This window comes from Sander lucioperca, chromosome 4 (assembly GCF_008315115.2).
Source record: "Sander lucioperca isolate FBNREF2018 chromosome 4, SLUC_FBN_1.2, whole genome shotgun sequence".
NCBI lineage: Eukaryota > Metazoa > Chordata > Actinopteri > Perciformes > Percidae > Sander > Sander lucioperca.
Window position 1 is genome coordinate 41701134 of NC_050176.1, and position 20779 is coordinate 41721912.

Genomic DNA, 20779 nt, shown 5'->3' on the forward strand with positions numbered 1-20779 from the left:
TCTGACACACTTTCTGCACTCTGTGTCCGCGGACAGCTGTAGGCTTGTACCGGTGTTGATGTTTTGTGCATTGTCGGACACACGCAGCCACTTTCCTGAAACCACTTGAGGGACACAAGTCCACAGCGGCCGAAATGTTTGATAATATTTAAAAAGGGTTCCAAGTTAAAAATCTAAATGACAAGCAGAGCTGAAGGATAAGGTGGTGAGGGAGGCTGATGTACAGTTTTCTGCTTCTAATCTCTACTCAGATGTTTACAAGTTGCTTTTAGGTGTGAGGGAGGACAAACTATCTAAGATGGGTACCACATGTCTTCCCTCTCTCTGCCTGCCAACATTTTCTGTCTCCACCTCAACTCATCTTTCTCTTAGGATGGCAAAGTCATGACCCGCCCTACTCTGCCTGTGATTGTCTCGTATTTGTTACCATCATTGTTTGGGTTGGAGTGAGAATTGCGATATCACATTTGTTCATCACACTGTTCAACCAATCAGTGTCTCGTAAGAAGCTACTGGCAGGCTGTATGAAATGCCATTTTATTTAGTAATAAACAAATAAATACATACATAGATAGATATATAGATATATAGATAAATAGATAGATAGATAGATAGATAGATAGATAGATAGATACATACATACATACATACATACATACATACATACATATAGGAGGCAAGATGGCGCTGGGTCATGCGGTAGCCTATTGCAGCAGCTCCTGATGTGTATGTGTATTTTGTGTGTTTTTGAATTTCGTCACGCCACTTACAGAACATGTACCCCAAGGTCTTATAAAGCTAACTATGGTGTCCGATTTCAATTTAATGCATTTTTGTGAGCATTAGGGATTTCGTTAGCTGCTACTGTCCCTCAAATCCTATGTTTACAGAACGCGGCTAGTTAGCTTCACTTTCGGCATAATTAAAGTATATTTACAGTTTGAATTTCGTCACGCCGCTTACAGAACATGTACCCCAAGGTCTTATAAAGCTAACTATGGTGTCCGATTTCAATTTAATGCATTTTTGTGAACATTAGGGATTTTGTTAGCTGCTACTGTCCCTTCAATCCTATGAATCGCGGCTAGCTGCAGGCCCTGGAGCTCCATCAGGGCCTCGGCATTTTGTAGTCCAGTAACCCAGAACCGGTGACTGTGCGGGTATGGAGCGCTGCAGGCTTCCCTTCGTGACGGAGATCCAGCTAGCTCACAGCGAGCCGGAGTCCATGAAGTAGGACACGCCGGGCGGCGAGGTAGCACCGGCCGCTGTCACGTAGCCTGCTGAGCTCCTGCTGAACTGCGACACACAAATCGGACAAAATTTGCAATTAGCCAGCAATTTTTGTAAAACGGCCCATATTTGACCTCTACATAGTTGATTTCTCGCATAAAAAAAGTCTCAGAAGTGAATTTAGTAATGCAAGAGCAGGCGAACAATGTAAAAAGTGTCTGAGATTTGCGCGACCTAGATTTAGAAGACTTAAGCATGTTTTACAGTAACCGCAGCCCGCATGGCGCATCCAAATGTGACATCATGGGATCGCCTTGACTATTTATATCTGCGCTGGTGCTCGCAACACTAGTTTCAGTCTTCCCCTGAACAGCGGTGGCGCTAATGAGCAAAGGCTACAGACGTTGCTCTTTCTACGGACTAGAAGAAGAAGAAAAAAGTAAACAACGGCAGAACTGGCTGCAGCATTGCTGTCAATGCTTCGATTTTATTAGATGACCTACCTCGTCGGATCAAGCCTTTCATTCACCATAACTCATCTTAACCCAGTAAGTTTACAAGAGAGACTTGCAGTCACTCTGAGAGTCCTGGCATCCGGTTGGCTGCAAACCCATTCGGCCTCCCGTTTCCGCTTTGTCGCGCGCTGCTGAAAAAAAAAGAGCCGTGCGCAACAGCTGGGCGCGCGCTATAAATCGGACGCGCTAGCAGGATATGACATCATGTTGACGTCACGATGGCGCGCGCCACCTTGGATGCGTCCAGTATAATTCACCTATGAGCTCAGATCAGTGGTGTAGCCTATGTGAATGTTTGGGCGTGACAAAGATAGAGACTAGAGCCAAATGAGGAGGAGCCGCCGAGTTAACATCAACTAGGCGGCTCGTTGAGATTTGCCCGTTTTCAGAGGCAGTTTCAAATTGTGAGATTTGCAGAGGAAAGAGGTGTCAATGGGATTTAGAGGTTCTATGTATGTCCTAGTTACCCACTAAACTGTAATTATTCAACTATGAAAGGCAAAACCCCAGATCTCACTTAAGCACATAAAGATCTTTGCCTTTTTGACAAATTACATACATAAAAACATAATTCTCTGTGCCATATTCCGGTTTTATCATCACAAAAATACGCAATTTTGGCTTAGCCCATATATCGTCGGCCCACTGCTTTTTGTCTTTAGCAAACACAGATTTAAAAAAAAAAAAAAACAATATTCAGCTTTTCATTATTTAAAAACAACTCACCAAAACCATAATTACAAAACAATGCGCATATATCGTTAGACCAAGGACCAAGAATGTGTTTATCCCAGAGACATATTTTCCTTGTCAACCTATTTGCATCCATATCTAATAAACGATTCCATAACTGGGCCATACATATCTTCCAGCGAGCCTCATATGATTCCCATCCCATGTCTTCCACTATCGCCAATGTCAGGGTATATTTATGCACACCCAGAAATATCTTATGGCACTATTTTGCACTAATTCACAATTAGATATATTCCTAAGTCCTCTAACACCCACAATATAATCAAGTATAGGGCAAACACAAGCTTGAAACAATTTAGAATAAGTTTGAAAACTTATGTCTTTCAGATTCTTGCTTTTACCAATGTGTTGTGGTGGCAGCTGTTCTCTCCCCATTATGTGTCCCTTTCCTCCCTTGTTTAATCCCCACTTTGTCGGTGGTGTCTGTATGTGTGTGTGTCCCCACTGTGTTTGTGATGTCTGCCTGTGTGTGTGGCAGACTCGCCTGAAAGTAGGTCAAGGGGCATGGCTGGAAGATCTACCTCTCCGTACAGCTGCGGGCACTTCCACTGATTCTTACCTGCGCAGCTGCCTCTAATCAACCTGGCAGTATTTATTCCTGGGCATGGCTCTTCATCGGCGCCAGATCGTTGCACCTACCAGTGTGGTAACTATGCTCCCAAGTTGCAGTTAGCAAACTCGTTTTTTTGTCTCGTTGCTATTATCTCTTGCTCTCGCTAACGTGCTTTATTTTTTCCTCTGCTCAGACTCACACCACTCAACCTGCTGCTGTGGCGTTCCGTGTCTCCAGCTTTTTCACCTCCATTCTTCCACCACCTTGTTTGGACTCCTGCATTTAGACGTATGGACATTCCACTGCCTGTCCACTGCCTGCCCGCCTCAGCTCCTCTCCAGTCCAGAGTTGACCAACTCAGCATTTTCATTTCTTTGTTACTTTTTGAACGTTCATTAAAATAATTTTTGTTCATCCACACTCTTGAGTCTGTCGTTGTTCTCTCTGTGTGCTGGGTTTGAACCATAGCACCTTTTCTGAAATGCATGTTCATCAATATAGAAACCTAGATATTTATATGAATCTGCAATGTTCAGCTTGTGTGACCCAATTTTAAACTCATAAGTACTGCGAGTAGTTAAAGGTTTTCTTTCTACTGATAAACAGTCTACATTTATTACACCAATCAATATAGGAGAGCATCCGCTGCATATTATCTTCAGAGGGTGACAGGAAAACTATGTCATACGCGTACAAAAGAATACTTATTTCATTTCTACATCTTATCCCACAATTCAATGCTTTAATTTCCTTTGCCAAATCATTTATATAAATTGCAAATAATGTGGAGGACAAAGCATCACCCTGTTTTACCCCTGATGATGTTGGGAACCAGTTTGTATGGAGTTCATTCAATCTTACACATGCTATGGGCTTGTGATAAACAGACTTCAGTGCCCAATAAAACATTTCCATTTACCCCATACTCTATAAGTTTATATGCTAACAGATCCCTATTGATCATATCAAAAGCTATATGAAAATCGATAAAGCACGAATATGTTGGCTTATTTTCACTTATTCTTTTAGTTATAATTGTAGACAATACAAAAATGTGATCTAGACATGATCTTGATTTACGGAACCCATTTTGTTCTTCCACAAGGAGCTCTTCTTTCTCTAAATACAACATAAGCCTCTCATTAAGTATTGTAGAATACAGTTTATAAACTGTGCTCATTAAACTAATCCCTCTATAATTTAAAGGCACCCTTGGATTCTCATTTTGGGATTTTGATATCGGATTAATAATTGATTTAAACCACATAAATGGTATTTTACCGGATTCAAAACATCCTTTAAATAAATCACACAAAATATCAAGTAGTTTGGGTGATTTTAGTATTTCATCTGAGATATTTTCAACCCCTGTCGCTTTTCCCAATTTAGCTTTATTAATAGCCATTTGAACTTCTTCTTTTATAATACTATTATTAAGATACTTATTTTATCCAATATTCCCCTTTTAAAATATGGCCCTCTATTACATTTTTCCTCTAAATCCTCGTAGTACCCTCCATCAAAATCAAACGTGTCACAAGAGAAAAGATCTTTAAAATCTTTCTCCCACCTATATATTACATCAGACAGCCCAGTCACTAAACTACCATCATTCCCCAGCACTTCCATGGATATTTATATACTACACCTTGGCCCTAGTTTATTTATTTCTGACCAAAATCTCTTAGGGTCAGATGTTTGGATTCTCTTCAGGTTTAATACCAGTCCTCTTTGATAACGTCTTTTGTAGAATCTGTATCTTTTATCAAACCTATTCTGACTATTCTTAAAGGTTTCTAATAGTTTCTTCCTTTCTATATTATTATTTAAGCACTTCAGAAACATATTTTCTGCTTTACACATAGATTGCCACAATTCTTTTAACTCTTTATTCCAATAAGGTTTTGTATTGAATGGCTTTTTTGTAACATTATAGTTGTCTCCAGCTTTAATATCAGACTCTATGTCTTCTTTAATCAATTTACAAAGGTTATCTAGATTTTCTTGTTCTCTAAAACATAATTCTATATCATTTTTCATTTTCAAAAGGGTTGATTGCTGTAAACTCGAGGATAAGAAGTTAACTGGTAAAGTCCTACTGACTTTCCTTCTTGTGGATGAATTTTGTAAACTCTCCTGATAAGCTACATGACAATGAACCTCAGTCTTTATAATAAATATTAACCACAGTAAAGAATGATCTGGGACTCTGCTTCTTTATCCAATCAAATCCATACAATTTGCCATTTTAATTAATTGATTGGAACTAAAACTTCAAAAGAATCACATATTTGTAAGCAGTCATATGGAACAAGTATATAATCAACCACCACTTTACCCTTGATAGATACCGATGCATAGTTATCACTTAGAGGACATATCCTCCCATTACCAATACATAACTTAGATTATTTTAAGAATTCAATCATTGATTCTCCATGCTTGTTTACGGAACCATCCAAGAAGGCTCTAGGGGGCATCGCATCCACTTCTTTTAGGTAGTCATCAAAAAGCAACCTGGTCTCACAGAATTCCGTGAAATGAACACGGCCCCTTAACTCAAAATCTGTGACAGTTTCACGGAATCGCCGAAAATTCCGTGATGGGCCCACGGATCCGATGCCTATGTAAGTCAATGACAGCCATCATCCGTGGTCTACGCACGGATTCCCTGATCACAGCACATTTCTTTCTGCCAGTCAGACTGCAGCAGAGAAGCTGTATAGCTTTGCTATTATTGGTATTTTTAGCCCAATAACAGCTGTTTTAATCAACATTTATTCACCAGATCTTATGGTTTATTTGTATTTCTTTTAATGTTATTATTTTGGTCTTTCGGCCAGGGAAGCTGGATTGCTTTGTTCTTTATTGATATTTTTAAAACTATAACGCTACATCTATCAACAATTATGTAGATGTTATCATAGTAAAAATTTCTTTATTTTAATAATATTATTTCGGTCTTATTACCAGTTTATATTACAGTATGCTGTAATACAGAACATTACGATATGATCCGAGCTACTGACACACATTCAAAGCCAATATCCCACAATGCAATGCGGGCATTCATTCACAGAATCGGGCAGCGATCAGCGGGTCTTTAACGACAGTATCGCTACATATATACAGTCAGTGGTTTAGTCACCAGCAACAACACATTGCTCAGCTTTGTTCTAGTAAGTTATGCACCGTAATAACGTTTAAAAAAATCCGTGGAAAACTCCGGAAGTGACGTGGTACGTGCCGCTCGGCGGATAAGATACAAAATACATAATATTCGTAATAGCCTATTGATGTTTTTGTCTAACGTATTTGAGGATGTAAACAATGAAGATATTAATAATAATAAAATACAGTTTCATGTATTTGTCTCATGTATTGTGACAACAAATCAAATCAGCTGAAGACAATCAGCTGAAGACTCCGGAAGTGACGTAGTAATTACCGCACAGCGTCTGTGAAAGCTTGCTGCACGTTGTAGCCTACGTGAGAATTTGTACAATAAATATACCAATAATGAAAAAATAGTGTTTTATGCTTATGTTTGACTTATTAGCATTTGTTTTGACTTGTTCTGTTAAAAAATAAAAATAAACTACTTACAAAGAGAAGCATTTTTTATTTTATTTTCCATGCATTGTTATTTAAAAACGCAATTTCCTAATTTTGTGGTTGATGAATGTTAATAACAAAGACTAAAGGGAAAAAAACATGAGCATATGTATGTGTGGGACTTACTTTGATTTAATATCACACTGCATTATTAGTTGTTTTAAATAAATGACTTTTTTTTAGTTCAATTTTTTATTAGCACCATTTATCATTCAGATATACAGAACAGATTCCACAATATGAAGCTGGTAATATTGGATGGTGCACAGAACAGAGAAACACAAAATGAGCAAATAACTGACTTTTTGAAATATCAATTTATGGTAGGCCTAACATATTAATTATTATATTCAGAAGATGATCCTCATATCAATCACCGTGGTTACAGCTTGTAGCCATATAGCCATCAAAATTAAGAAGGGACTAGTTTTAGGAAGCATTTCAGGAAATTAAAAGTATAAGCAGATTGTTGCTGAGGTTTTTCTTCACAGAGATGTAGCTTTGTTTGTGTACATATACAACATGTGTTTTGGCATTTTTTTCACAAACTGAGGAGTTGGTTGTGACGTTGTGACATGGGTAGGAGGGTATCAGAGGTCATAAATGATGAACCAATCAATGGGCTCTGCTCTATAGGCACCTTGTTGTTCATGTGGACAACACCTGGCTGGAAGGCCCGTGATCAAAGTGTGTGTTATCATTTAGAGAATCAGAGGGTTTATGTTATACAAGGCTGCATTACAGAGTTTATTCATATGTCAGAAAGCATGGCAATATCTAAAAACATCTCATTTAAAGTTGTGTCAGGTGACTGTCATGAAGGTTGTGGAGAGGAATAGAAACCAGTCTCAAGATCACCCTCTCCAGGCAAGCACCTAATATGGTCTGATCTTTATTCTCCATGCCAAGTAGCTCTTATCCTCTGCTGGCACCCCAATGTAAACTACATATTTCTAAACTATAGGCCTAATTTGGACCTACCTCAATTACAACTTTAAATAATGTTGCTTAAGGCTGGTTGTGGAATATCTTCATAATGCATATAGGGTTGTGTGTAGGTCTTGTCACTGTTTGTGAAAGATGAGCAATAGATTGTGGCTGATAATGTGCTTCAGTCTGGCAGCATATCACTTTGTTTATGTTTTTTATTGTAAGTATATGTCAGCTGTATGATAAAACAATATGTCAAGTGTTATGTGTGAAGCATTTGAACTCAAGGCAGATATCCCTCTGGGGACAATGAAGTATCTCCTGCAAAGTGGTCTCCATGATATGTAAAAATTAAAACGTCGTAGGACTATAGCAAACACATCGTTGGAAACTTCTCAATCTGGATAGTAACATATGTCAGTCTGAAGAGGATACATTACTCCTGTTTTGAAATATTGACCTCTGAACCTTGAACCCAGTCCATCTTTGAAGGCTTGTCATTTAGCAACAGAAGGAGCTACACACATAGGATCAGCTGTTCTAGAAAGCTCTGGACCTCAGCTGTCATGTAGATATGGTCACCAAAGTTTACCCACTGTAAGCACAGTCAAATATGGTAATAAGCTATTTTCACCTATTCAACGATTATATTTTTAAAATCTGATGAAACCAGTGTGTTCCCCATCCCAAAAAAGCCCAGGGTGTATCCAAAATTCTACACTACCAACTTCTAATTATGAGAAATATACCAATATATTTAAAAACTATAACTCCCACTAGAGACACGCCACAGAACCTGTTACAAAGCGTGTGCACTTGTAGTTCTTCCGGGCTGGGTGGGGGGACATGTTGGACTCCTGTGTTTCTGCTCTCTGCTGTGAGTGGACTTCATTCCATTTCAGATTGCCGCCGCCGGCCGGCCGGCCGAACACACAATACATGAGAAATACATGAAACTGTATTTTATTATTATTAATATCTTCATTGTTTACATCCTCAAATACAAAGTTAGACAAAAACATCAATATTACGAATATTATGTATTTTTTATCTTCTTATCCGCCGAGTGGCACGTACCACGTCACTTCCGGAGTTTTCCGCGGATTTTTTTAAACGTTATTACGGTGCATAACTTACTAGAACAAAGCTGATCAACGTGTTGTTGCTGGTGACTAAACCACTGACTGTATATATGTATATTGAAGCGATACTGTCGTTAAAGACCCGCTGATCACTGCCCGATTCTGTGAATGAATGCCCGCATTGCATTGTGGGATATCAGCTTTGAATACTATGATAACATCTACATAAATGTTGATAGATGTAGCGTTATACTTTTAAAAATATCAATAAAGAACAAAGCAATCCAGCTTCCCTGGCCGAAATAGACCGAAATAATAACATTAAAAGAAATACAAATAAACCATGATAAGATCTGGTGAATAAATGTTGATTAAAAGAGCGGTTATTTGGCTAAAAATACCAATAATAGCAAATCTATACAGCTTCTCTGCTGCAGTCTGACTGGCAGAAAGAAATGTGCTGTGATCAGGGAATCCGTGCATAGACCACGGATGATGCCTGTCATTGACTTACATAGGCATTGGATTCGTGGGCCCGTCACGGAATTTTCGGCGATTCCGTGAAACTGTCACAGATTTTGAGTTAAGGGGCCGTGTTCATTTCACGGAATTCTGTGAGACCAGGTTGTCAAAAACACCTATCCTACTGTTGAAATCTCCACACACTAAAATTGCTTCAACTTCTCAACATAAATAGATCTGACTCAAAACATGATTAAAGAAAAAAGAGGCGTCCTTTCCCCATACTGACGTTTCAGGTGGCAGGTAACAGGTAAAAACAACAAAACTATAACCTGAGTTCAATGCACAAATTTTAAACCTAGAATACCATCCACCTGTTTGTCTATAACATCAATTTTGTATAATTCCACCAAGTTATTTTTAACAAAAAACCCAACCCCACCGGAGCCTTTAGGTGCTTTAACACGTTTTGTTCTGTTATAACCAAACCATGTATATCCTTCCAAATCGATTACTTTGTCATCAAATAAATGCATCTCATTCAACGAAATAATATCCGGATTTAAAGTATTCAGAATAACACTTCTTAATTTACAGCTACCTACAGTCCATCCGTTAACGTTCCAGTGTACTAAATAAATGGAATCTTGAGCATGGTGGGTCCAAGAAACAGTTCATCTTCCAGTATCTGGCATGCGTCGCTGTTGCTCCTCATTGCGTTTCACAATGCGTCCATTCCCTGTTACAAAAAAATGTTTCCCCGATGAGATCTCCTTCAAAATGGTACGAAAGTTCAAATCCAAAAGCCTCTCCGCGTGTGATTTTGCCGATCGGATATATACCTTGTTGTATCGATCATCATCCCTTAGCTTGTATTTCCTTCTCAGGAGCACAACTTTGTCTCCGACTGAAGCCAACTGGATCCTGACTAGGCCCGGTCCGCGACCTCTAGGCTTCAGCCTCTCCACTGCCACCAAGCTGGGTACAGAACTGCACCGCAGCCCCTCCAACATTAGCCTGGACACTGTCTGCGTCACCTGTTCACCTTCCTCAAAGGGCAGGCCAAAAACCATTATTCCGGTTTCTTGGTTGAAATCTGTTGCAGCTGTTTTCTTGATATTTTGCTCAATCTGTTCCGTGCCAGCTGCCGTGATTCCAATTTCCATATCTAGGCTATTCTGCACTTCTCTGGCCTTTGTTTCAGTTTCTACTTTTAGTGCATCTTGATTATCTTTTACAATTTTTATCATCGAGTCACGGAAACTATCAAATTTACTATTAAAGCTCTTGGCCAGGGATACATGTAGACTTCTGATTTTTTCATCAATCTTCTTGCATCTTCTCCAAGTTATCATTCATTCCTGCAATGCGCTCACTCAATTTTCGTAGCTCTTGTGTGATAGCCTGATTCTCGCTTGTTTCCGTGTTTTTGTCAGCGTTGCTTCTCAGCGTCTTTCCCCCTTTCTCACTCATTGTTGTTTATGGTTGATGTTTCCTCAACACATTAACCAAGCTGGATACAAAATGATCCTTCCGTGTACGTTTTTTGTCTTAAAGTTTGTTCTTTGTCATATATTTTTATCGAAAAAACCTCCGACGTATACAAAACTCCACATGCAACATGCGGACCGGAAGACGGAAGCCGGGGCAGTTTCAGTACTGTGGCGGGGCTTAGAACCAGACTTGAACTTTTCATAAATACTAAAATCATCCTAAAATGATTGAAGTTGATTAAAAACAACATTCTCCAAGACTTTAGATAAAAGGGAAGTTTAGAAATAGGTCTAAAATTAGACAAAACTGAAGGATCCAGATTTTTCTTTTTTAAAAATGGCACAGCACAGTCAGTTTCACAAGGGTTAATAAGAGAGGTGGGTGTTATTAGCAACCAGGTGAGATAAAAAAAATAGTTTTAGCAGATTTAACTGCTCCCTGGTATTTGTGTAATGTGTCCTTTAAAATTTGAAATAACACTTGGAGTCTGTCCTTTTTCCACTTTCTCTCAGCAGTTAGTACATAATCTCAGTTAAAATTACATTTCATTCATGTTATTACAACAGCTGTGTTAACTGTCACTCTTTAACAGGTATGATTGTAGTGGCATCAACAGGCCCAGAATAACGCTGCTCTGCGCTGGCTGTGCCATTGTTTTCTTATGGGGGAGAGCGGTGGAGACAACTCAAAGGAAACGCTACCTTTGGCGTGGTGCACCACTCGAAATTGTCGCTCAAAGTTCAAATTATTTCAACTTTGACTTTGTTGTCGCTGACCTTTCAAGGCGCAACCAAAGCCAGAAGCAATAACGACGTACAGTATACCTGGCTGCTTTGCCTCTCTGCCTGCAGTATGATCTGCACCCTAACCTCACGCTTTAAACACAGATCATGTGTAGGCAGCTTAGGCCTCCTGCACACTGGCTGTGTGGCATGAGCGTGTCAGCTGTGTGGCGTGTCCGTTTTTATTTCGGCTCCCATGTTAACAAGTTAGAGTGTGCACACTGCCTGCGTGACACACACATCTCAGGAAAACGTGTGCATGCTAGAAATAGGACCGATGCCTATTTTTTACGCGACACGCAAGCGTGTTGGAAGTGTTTCCAGGCAAAATAGAATACGAAAAGATGTTTATATGTCATTTTGACACAAATACATTTAATAACTGACATGTTGATGTTTGAAAGTCTCTAGGTTTTGATATAAATGCAGATATAAATGTAATTTAAAAAAATAATAATAAATAATTATCGATTTTCAAACATTGCACTTGTCAATACAGAACAAAATATTCTGTAGCCTATTTTGCCGTCAATACTGCTTCAATATTGTCTTTGCTATAATCAAATCAGTATATATTTAAGTTTAACATGAAGTATACTACTGCTTGAGTCCAGTAAATTTCCAGAACTCTCTCCCCACATGACAGCGCTGCGTCAGACACATTTCTGGTGTGCAAAATCATAGAAAACGCGACGCAGCTGCCACGCAACTGACATGCAACAGAAACTCCACGCTCACACCATGCAGCCAGTGTGCAGGAGGCCTTAAGGAGCTCAGAGGGGCCCCTACTGGAGCCAGGCCTGGGAGGGGTGATAACTGGACCTACACCCATGAATCCCAGTTAGGTTCAGCCTGAAGAGATGATATGACTTGCCTTTTGGGCCCATCACTAATATTGCTATAGCTTTAAGAGTTGGGTGTATAAAATGATCTGTTGTGACCTGGAAGATAATCACAGCATCATAAAACTTAACATCCACAAACTAGAGGCCGAAGGCATTCAGAAGACTTTCCTAAGAGTCCAGATTATTATTAAATGGATTTTATTTGTAACAGATTTGTCAGCTAAACATTCATTGTGTAAATGCTACTCCAGCAGAGTGTAACGAAAATTGGTTTTAAGATTAGTAATGTTGTTTACGCCAAATTCCTCCCCTACTTATGTTATGCAACTAAAAATAGTAACATCAGTTTTTGCCTCCCTTTAGGTGTCAGGAATGAAAATAGTTATCCTGTGAGTAGACGTGAGATGTGCCACAGGTAAGTGTTAGACCGCTTATAACCCTCCTGATCAAACGATTAGGGTGTGTCAGCTGTAAGTTACCAAGTAAGTTAGCTGCACTTACAATACCAATGAAGATCAATAGAGAGAAACAATAAAAACAAGAAGCAATAAACAGAGAACAACAACAAAAACAACAATCCACATGTAAACATAATGCGAAGCAATGAGAGCCTCAGGACACATAAATACAACATTTTGATTGATGTAGGGACAAATTAGTTTTTAAAATGGTTCAGTGTGCCGGATGGTAAGAGCTCATAGTCGGGGTGGAGGATGTGCGACGGATCACATAAAACTCTGCGCGCTTGTCTGAGTACAGACTGCTCATAGATTGGTTGGAGGGAGAGGTTTTCAGTACTCCCCATCACCTACATGTACCAGACCAGCAGGTTTAGAATTTAGCTGAGCAGAGAGATTACACACAATGCTCTCCAACACAGCCTGATAAAATATAATAAAAGTGAGCCATCATCTTACCACGCTGTGATGTTTCTGGATCTTTAGCCCGGCTGAAGTAGTTTCCCATTCTGCATTACTTCCTCCAGCTGCTCTCACTGTAGTAGAAGTAAAGGATAAACATCACACACAAATAAGAAGTGATTTTATCATTAAGCCTCTTTTTATACGTAGTACCAGTTCTCTTGTGAGCGCAGTTATTAAAGTCCAACCCTCAGGAGTCGCTCCCTCTTTTAATGACGTCAGATAGCAGGAAGTGATTCTGCTTTGTGTTAACACCCAGATTATTCAACACTGTACTCCGTCAGTGGGAACTAACCTGCATCTCGTTTGGGTTTCTACTACATGTTTACATGCTTTAATGTTGTAAAAACATTATTTTCCTCATACTGTCTGTTTGAATATATCTGTATTCACCCTCTGTATGAGAGGGTCTGCTTTAGCACCTGTCTCTTTATGCTCCTCTCCCGAAAAAAAGCCCAGTCTGCTCTGATTGGCTGGCGAGAAAAATGTGACTCTCCTTTGCAAAGGTGGTTCTCAAGTCGTGGGTAGAGATACTCAGATGGGGGCGGGGACGTATATTCTAAAGAACCTACATGTGACATAGGAAGGGGAGCCAGATCTGATTGTCTTGTTTTTGTCACATGATTTCTGATCTAATCAGCCCAGAACATGAATGGTCTGTTCATGCCACCTGGGAATATCAGGGACCACCCCCATGATTACGTTGTTTGTCCAACTGCCAGCGTTCATGTGCTTGACTGTCTATGCGTGTTCTTCTTCTGTTATATTGGCGTTTGGCATAACAACTTGTTGCATGATTGCCACCAACTGTGGGGTGTAACCTAGAGCAGTCATTCCCAAACTGTGGTCCGCGGACCACTAGTGGTCCGTGAGGGTACTGCAGGTGGTCTGTGGAAAAGCAAAATAAAATATAAAATAAGTGAGGGATAATGTAGAGCGAGGCGGTTGTTTTAGCGAATACAACCTGACAGGGTGATCAGGACCCCACCGCAAAGCCATAGCTGATAAATTATCTGGACTTCTTTCAGCGGATTCATATAGCTGTTCTCCAGACTGAGTGAACAGAACTGAGCATGAAACCGTCAAATCTTCGCCGGCATCTGGAAACCAAGCATTGGGAATTTAAGTCCAAGCCAGTCGAGTTTTTCAAAAGCAAGCTCCAGGAATACAGCAAGAAAGTAATGGAATCGACATCTACAGGTGGTGCTACTGCTAAAGCAGTGGAAGTCTCGTACCGGGTGTCCCTAATCATAGCAAAAAAAGGGATGCCACATACACTCGGCGAGGAGGTGATTCTGACAGCAATTAAAGAACTGTGAAAGAAAACTGTGGGTGTCATGCTGGGTGACAAAGCACAAAAGCAAATGGACTTGATTCCATTATCAGACAACACTGTGCAGCGCAGAATTACAGAAGATGGCCAGCAATGTGAACAACCAGCTAATATCGCGGATCAAAGTTTTTGACATGTTGAACGGTTTCATCACAGAACATGGGATTGATTGGTCAAGATGCGTGGGAATAAGCACAGACGGGGCAGCAGCCATGGTAGGCCAACACAGCAGCCTTGTTAAACGTGCGCAAGCAGTAGCTCGGCAAGCAAAATCTATCCACTGCAGCATCCACAGAGAGGCTCTCGCAGCCAAAAGAATGCCTCCTGATCTGAAAACTGTTCTGGATGAAGCAGTAAAAACTGTCAATTTCATCAAGGCCCGCCCACTGAATTCAAGACTGTTTTCAGTTTTATGTGACGAGATGGGCAGTAAGCACCGACAATTGCTGCTCCATACTGACGTCCGGTGGCTGTCAAGAGGGAAGGTGCTTGCACAGCTTTACGAGTTGTGAGATGAGGTGACCACTTACCTCTGTGAATCAGGATTTTCATCCCTGGTCATGTTGAAGACAAACTATCGGAACAGACTTAATATTGAACCAGATCTCAGATTGAGGCAGACATCCAGAAATTAACGTCTGCAAAGCAATATTATCCATCTCATTAGGTGACCATTTATTTATTTGTTTGTTTTTAATATAGGCCTATATTAGACAGACAACAAGTCTGAGTAAATAAATAAATTATAATATGTGGCAGCCGTTGTGTGCAGTAAACTTTCTTTTAATGAGCCTGTTGTACTGATGCGATGAGAGTTTTAGTGCTAGTAGGCCTATTAACAGGCTAGGATTAATTTATGTAGGACTCAAAAAGTTTGAAAACCCCTGGACTAGAGCATCAGGTGTGTGAAAACATGGAGGCCACAATAACAAAAGATTTGCTGCTGTTTTCTTATGTGAGCGCCTACTTGACTTGAATTGGTTTACTTGTAACTGGCAATAACACACAACTTTTATAACTAATTTAAGTTACTCTGTTGAAACCAATGGACGACTACAACCTAAATCGATAGCACATTGTGGACGTTGGCAAAATATATTACATGCATGCGTGAATTTTCTATATTTAGGAAAAGTTTCTCACCCTTCAACACATTTGAACGGTCTTCGGCCATGTTTCTGTACGTCAGTTGTCAACAACACGTCACCAACTGGGAAACTCTGTTAGCAAAATCTAGCCCTAGTTTCTCACCTCTGATTCCCACATGAAGTGACATGAATGATTATGTTTTCACTGGGAAAAGTGTTTTTCCGATGCCCATGAACACACGGGAAGTACAAGTCTAACATGTGACACAGGTATGCTGGTTGTTCTGATGAGACAGATTGGTCACGTAAACTGTGTCATAGTTACTGATTATAGTCTAAACTCTTGTTTTCTTTCAGCTGGTTTCCCTCCTGATCAGACAGGTTAGGCAACCCAGCTGCAAGTCTGAACTATTGTTTTCTTTCTGCTTCAGACTTAACTCATTCTGATTGTTTAAATCCCCAAACAGAGGCCACCTGACCGAACAGCTGAGACAGCCAGGTTAAATCCTGGAAGGGAAGGAACCGCATCCTTCACGTGCAATCAATCCCCCCCACCCCCGATTAGAGGCTTTGTAAACAGCTTTCCTTTGTTCACTCTTCTCCACCTCAACCATGATGTGTCTTGTCAGTTGATTTAATTTAATGTTGTTTTGATTGTCCTTGATGCACACAATTTATGTTCATGTTTTGATTTATTGTTAATAAGTTTTGTGTTATCTTGTTGTAGAGAAAGAACCTTCTGGTTAACTGGTTCTGCCAAAGTGCCCTTGAGCAAGGCATCGAACCCCCCAACCTCTCGGGGGGTTGGAGGCGAGTTATACTCAGAGACCTTATTCATTGATATTGATTGATTTCAATATTGATCGATCCAACACCAAAGATTCTTTGGTGCCTTAAAATAATGTTTCCAAAAATGAGACAAAGAATAATGGTAACGGTAATGGACAATTCTGCTTCCAACTGGTAGAGGGACCAAAGAGAAAAAGTGCTTTAAGGTTAGCCTGCTATAAAGGTGCTGGTTGACAAGTAGCTAATGCTAATGCTTGGTCTATAACGTTAGCTACTTCTTGGTGGGTAACATAAGATTACGACATCGCTCAACACGCTCAGTTATTTTTACTATGATTGTTTTGACCACGGTTAACAACTCTGGGCTAACCCACAAATTCATCAGTAATGTTAACTGTATAGATAGACGACTAATCTAATGGGAATTTAGCCAGCTAGCACACCCCTGTCTGTCTGCCTCACTCTCCCGGCGCTACAAGGCTTCAGTCGGGATGAGAGCTGACAACAGGCCCGGCCCGGGGACACATCCAGAGTCAGCCCCCCCCCCAGCCAGCTAGCAGCCAGCTACTATCATTACAGCCCCAGGGACACATCCACAGTCAGCCCCCAGCCAGCTAGCAGCCAGCCAGAAATATAAACCCGGTCAGCACTTAACTCCGGTGCTAAGGACGCTAACGGCAGTTTACTGAAATGTTGGGAAACAGACCTAGGCACACGAGTCAGAACAGCGGCCATTCGTAACGTTACACCTCCGTTAGCATCACTGGTGTTTGTGCCGAAAATCCCCCCCCCCCCTCCGCATTTAGCCGTATTTACAGTTAGCTAAATGTACCCGACAAAAAGGCGATAATGCACCAAAACGACTAATACTAATAGCAATTTGAAGATGTGGTAGCGTTGTATCTGGACAGGAAGAATAACCTCTGGGAGTTGGAAGGGGTTCTCACGCCGTGGATCTGAGTGCCGCGATTTCATATCGCATTTCGTTACAGCCCTAAACAATACCACAGAATAAAAAAAAACATTTTAAGGGCTGCGGGAAAATTTCAATGAGCGTTAGAGGAGGCGTTACATAGACGTAGGAAAATTAACACCAGTTTAAAATGATTGAATTAATTTTTAGAACAATACTCCAGAGACTTGAGGCCTAAAATTTTGATTTTTAAACTTTTTTTAAGACCGTAAACCCTGGTAATATCTAATAACAGAGTGAAAAAAATTATTTTCCCATTGCAAGATCAATAAAGTATCAGTTCTTCTTAATAAGGAAAGTGAGCCATCATCTTACCAGCTGTGATGTTTCTGGATCTTCAGCTGAAGCAGTTTCTCATTCTGCATTTCTTCACCCAGCTGCTCTGACTGTAGAAACATAAACACCACACAGACAATATTAATAGGAGCTGAAATAAACATAATTTTATATCATAAAGACTCTTTTTATCCAGTTCTCCTGTGAGCCCAGTTATTATTAACCCTCCTGTTGTCTCTCTCTCTCTCTCTCTCTCTCTCTCTCTCTCTCTCTCTCTCTCTCAGGTGTATTTAATCAGAAGTTTAAGTTGGAGAAGGCTACTAAATCATTAAAAAATAATGTTTCAATCAATAGATGCACATTATATTGTACTGTATCTGTGCTGTGCATAGTGTTGTGAATTAGTTATTATTTTATGTATAGAGGTATAGGGCTAACTCCAAAACCTCCAGTTCCTCCTTTTTCCTGTCTGAGCACGTCCCTAATCTCTGCCTAATCTGAATGATTAAATGGAGGCCTATCTGTTTCATCTAGATGCGTTTGAGACAACTGAGACTGTGTAGGTGGCGTCTAACATGTGACCCAGGTATGCTGGTTTCCCCTGATCAGACAATTTGGTCGTGTTAGCTGTGTCTCTGGTACTAATCATATTCTCAACTATTGTTTCCTGTCAGCTTCAGACTGAGCTCAACAGAGAGGAAAGAATTCATTCTTACTGCCATGTTTCTCAAAGGCTGACAAACAAGAATTCATGTTTAAATCAGATTAAATCAGGCTCTTCAACGTTTTTAAGCCACAGACCCCTTAACTGAAAGAGAGACGGGCAGGGACCTCTATTACATATGTTATATCAAATGAAGTTCCATATTAAACTGGGCCTACAATAATGTGTATGGCGGCCTAAAGCCTTTATACATACATTTTTTAATGCATATAATACTAAGCCATTTAAATAATAACTGTAATCATTTTTAAATGTTAAACATACAGCACAGTGAATCCTTATGAACTGGATCTGTGGATGCCTACCTTACCTATGGGCCAGTCATTCTAAATTTAATGTTTTTATATTAGAATGTCCTGGCTCCAGTAACTGTCAGAGACAAACTGCAGGTTTGAACTTGTCTCTTCAGAAACCTCTGGATGTGTTTTCATTCAGTCTGTAGTTCAGGATTAAAAGACTGCTCTGCTGTCCACCAACCCAAACCAACACACATTCACACTTTTGATACAATGAAGTTTGTGACACACACCTGCCAATCAAAAACACCTCTCAGAGGAGTACAACACTGGCGCCACCTCCCCAACATGGCGTCTCCTAACTTTGTCTCCAGGTAAAGACTACAAACAGCTGTGGGCGTGTAGTTTATTGCTGTCAGAGAGTAAACAGCTGATCAAGTTTCAGTCAGAATGTAAAAAGTCTTCAGGCTGTCGGAGCAGAAAGACACTCCCTCATTCCTCACAAGTGAAGTGATTCAAATCTAACTTGTTTCCTGTTGATTAAATCTGACTTCACTGAACATTTAAAGGCTCACTTTGGTGAAAAAGTCACAAATCACAGAATAATTAGTAAATTAATTAGTGAATATTCAGATCTACAAACAGTAAACACCAGTGTTGACGCATATTATGAATCCCCCAAAGATAAGGACCAACAGCAGAGTTTCTTCATCAAAGGTGTGTGATGGTACCTGTCAGGCTGCTCACCTGTTAAAGATCCCGTCCAGGTGAGGTCAGAGAGACGTCCTTCTCCTCTGTCTGCAGACACTGACAGACGCTGCTGCTGTCTGTGTTCATCACCTCCTCCCACCTTTAAATCCAAACCTAGAAATGTCAGTATGACGTCAGAGCAGAGGGCCGGTCTGAGCTGTAGTTCTGCCAGTCAGAAGCAGCTGGCAGCGTTCCAAAAGCTCTGTCAGTCAGCACTCTGATGGCAGAGTTTCACAGCAGCTGGAGACTCTGACAGGACTCCAAAGAGTCCAAACTGCAGGAACACTGAAGCCCCAAAAGAAGAAGAAACAGAACAACAGGTTCATTATTAAATGATGGAGGAACAACAGTCTATAAACTCATGACAGCAAACTAAAACTTATAGTGGCCCAGCCGGGTCAACACAAATGTGGACGCCCACTTCTGTTGTCGCTAATTTCCGTTATATTTGTGTTGTGGCTTTTGCATTTCTCTTGAACCGTCTGGGCCACCGTACAATCTGCATCAACAGAGAGTGGTGGCATGAAACTAACCAACAGATATCTGACATACATCGACAGTCAAACTGTCTCTTTATTAATATTAATTCAATAACAACAACAATCTATTTTTTGGTGCCTGAGTTCTAAGGATTACTTTACATTTTCCAAGTCTTAATATATAAATATATATTTGTAAGCCACTTCCTGTGGGCGCCTGCCTCCAGTAGATGCCTCTCTACACTGCTCCGGGACTCTGTTGTGTGTTTGATGTGTTGGGGGTGTAGAGCTGAGAGACACAAGAACTGGACGCTGGCTTCAGGATTGTGGCTGAGACCTTTATCTGGTTTTTATTGTCTCACAGTGAATGCTGGCTACAGCATCCTTTATGGAGTAGTGCAAAATACACTTTCTTTCTTAGAATTAAATCCACAACACAATCAAAACTTGAAAATAATACATAGTTTATGAATTATTAAATAAAATATTAAGTCAACTTAAATGCTGATGCTTTTACATCAGTAAATAAATTAATCTAATTTTCATTGCTTGTCACCACAAACTGTAGCTTGATGCTTAAATAAACTCAATGTGTGAACAAATTTACTTAACAGGTGGTTTTAAAGTGATATTTTTCAATAATTTAGGCCACCAGCGCTGGTTAAGCTGCTTATGTTTATGGAGTAGTGGAAAATACAGTTTGAAAAATGACCTACAGCCACCAAATTGGAAACCTATGGTGTCCTGTAAAAGGACAAAAAGAGTGAATTGCTGAACTCTCCCTGTAATAGACATAACAACAGTGACGCCTGGTGGTCTACTCATGACCTTACATGTATGCTGATAGTTGGTGGCTGGAATCGTTCCTCCGGTCCATACTGACTGGGAAGTGATCCAGTGATTGACACTAACTTTTCTCCTATGTAATTATTTATACTTTAAAACTG

The 20779-nt window shown here is 40.2% G+C and overlaps 1 protein-coding gene and 1 long non-coding RNA gene across 3 annotated transcripts in view; both read right to left on the reverse strand.

Moving 5' to 3' along the window:
- Positions 1–17751, reverse strand: part of LOC116050979 — an 80532-nt gene extending 62781 nt beyond the window's left edge. The window contains exons 1-2 of the long non-coding RNA XR_004897111.1: positions 17683–17751; positions 13182–13258 (exon numbers count right to left, since the gene is read on the reverse strand). This is a non-coding gene — a long non-coding RNA (uncharacterized LOC116050979). The remainder of the gene's footprint in view (positions 1–13181; positions 13259–17682) is intronic.
- The window catches only part of LOC116048209 (NACHT, LRR and PYD domains-containing protein 3-like), a 126186-nt gene that overhangs the window by 74564 nt on the left and 30843 nt on the right, over positions 1–20779 (reverse strand). The window lies entirely within an intron of this gene.